Source organism: Sinocyclocheilus rhinocerous, unplaced genomic scaffold, assembly GCF_001515625.1.
Source record: "Sinocyclocheilus rhinocerous isolate Xijiao unplaced genomic scaffold, SAMN03320098_v1.1 scaffold5943, whole genome shotgun sequence".
NCBI classification, from domain to species: domain Eukaryota; kingdom Metazoa; phylum Chordata; class Actinopteri; order Cypriniformes; family Cyprinidae; genus Sinocyclocheilus; species Sinocyclocheilus rhinocerous.
Genome location: NW_015630108.1, coordinates 24,125 through 26,381, shown reverse-complemented (window position 1 = coordinate 26,381; position 2,257 = coordinate 24,125). Strand labels below are relative to the sequence as shown.

The window sequence follows — 2,257 nt, the reverse complement described above, 5'->3', positions numbered from 1 at the left end:
TATCTGGGCTTGGGTCTGAATCAGTGTGTGTGTGTGTGTGTGTAGATGATGTATCTGGGCTCGGGTCTGTGTTGTGTTGGCGCTCTGGCTGGACTCTCGGCTCAGCGCACCAGTCGTCTGGGTAATGCGCTGGGAATGATCGGGGTGGCAGGAGGAATCGTAGCTACGCTGGGCGCTCTGAAGCCCTCGCCTGAGCTCCTGTCGCAGATGTCCCTCGCCATGGCAACAGGTGGAACTCTGGGTAAGAGCCACTTGTTCCAGCACTGGATTTTATTGTTGATTCTCAGACTAAAGGCCCGCTCACACTAACCTACAACGGAAACATTCCAAAGTTCATGATTGGTGGATTAAAACAACACAAACATTAAAGCTGCACATTTGCAGTGCTGCAGGAAAGTGGAGTAGATTGTGTATTATTACACACATCTGCATCTTGAAAAACAATTCGGCTGATTTGCAAAAAAAAAAGCCATAATATTACCTAATTTGATGATGCTGATTTGAAAAATATAATAAAAATAAAACATCACGTAGTTTTTTCACAAAATAAGACTGTAAGATTTATCAAATTATATATGTTTCAGCTGTAATGCCCTTTTAAAAATAACAAAAGCAGTCAAGTGTGTCAAGTCAAGTTTCAGTTTTAATGACTAAAGGAAGTATTCAAATATCATTTAACGTACAATCTGCAAAAGAAGTGGAAAAATATGTTCAAATACTCCATTTAAGAACTTTACAAGTTTATAAATAAATAAGCTTTTTTCACAAAACCTGTTATATTCTGTGTCTGTTTGGATGCCAGCTTATAACATCAGCTTATGTTTGCATTTTCTTCTGTTTCTGGCCATAATTCTGACCTTGAAATCAGGATTCGGCATAAAATAAGGAATCATGTGTCGACCGATTATCGGCGCCGATATTACAGTTTTTTATGGTTATCGGTATCGGTCATTTTAAAAACCGATTTTCCGATAAAATAATTTAAAGAAAGTTTTTGTCAGAGCCCTTGTTATTCTTAATTTTGACATTAATTTTAATTTTTACACCAAAGACATATATATCGGTTCAAAATATCGGTTATCATCTACTTGATCTGTAATAATCGGCATCGGCCCAGAAAAACACATATCGGTCGACCCCTAATGTTGAGTTTATGAAATGTGATGTCATGTCTCATCCGTTGCAGTGTCTGAAGAAATATTTAGCATGCTCACAGTCTAGTGTGACCTAGTGTGCTTTCTCACACTGATTGTGTGTGTGTGTGTTATATAATATCCTCAGGTCTGACCATCGCCAAGCGCATCGAGATCTCAGATCTGCCTCAGCTGGTCGCTGCGTTCCACAGTCTGGTGGGTCTGGCAGCGGTTCTCACCTGCGTCGCCGAGTTCATGATCGAGCAGCCGCACCTAGACGCTCATCCGGCCGCCAGCGTGCTGAAGATCGTGGCGTATCTGGGCACCTACATCGGCGGCGTGACCTTCAGCGGCTCTCTGGTCGCCTACGGAAAGTTACAAGGTGGATTTGTTTCCATTAAACACTTTTTTTTTTAAATAGCAGCTATTTTTAGTCGTTCTCTTTAGTTCTGCTCTGCATGTTTCAGCCTGAATATCTCCCAGTTGTTCATCACTGTGATTTTATTCATCGTTTACCGCTGAACTCAGTTTGATGTGATGAGGATGAAGATGTTCTCATGCACATCTCGACGCTCCTGTGTGTGTGTCCAGGTTTGTTGGACTCGGCTCCTCTGCTGCTGCCGGGCCGTCACATGCTGAACGCGGGTCTGATGGCGGCGTCGGTGGGTGGGATTGTGCCCTTCATGCTGAGTGACAGCTTTAACACGGGCATGGGCTGCTTGCTGGGCGTCTCCGGCCTCTCCACCGTCATGGTGAGCTGAGCCTCACACCAGAAAACACCCCAATATACAGTATATATATATATATAAATATATGAATGCATAAATATTTAAAATAGTTCACCCAAAAATGAAAATTCTGTCATTAATTTGTGTGTGTGTATATGAGTGTTTGTGTGTGTGTGTGTGTGTGTGTATATGAGTGTTTGTGTGTGTGTGTGTATATGAGTGTTTGTGTGTGTGTGTTTGTTTGTGTGTGTGTGTGTGTATATGAGTGTTTGTGTGTGTGTGTGTATGTGTGTATGTGTGTGTGTATGAGTGTTTGTGTGTGTGTGTGAGTGTGTGTGTGTATATGAGTGTTTGTGTGTATGTGTGTGTGTGTGTGTGTGTATGAGTGTTTGTGTG

The 2,257-nt window shown here is 42.2% G+C and overlaps 1 pseudogene; it reads left to right on the top strand.

Moving 5' to 3' along the window:
* LOC107739940 (NAD(P) transhydrogenase, mitochondrial-like) overlaps positions 1 to 2,257 on the top strand; it is a 19,137-nt pseudogene that overhangs the window by 6,275 nt on the left and 10,605 nt on the right.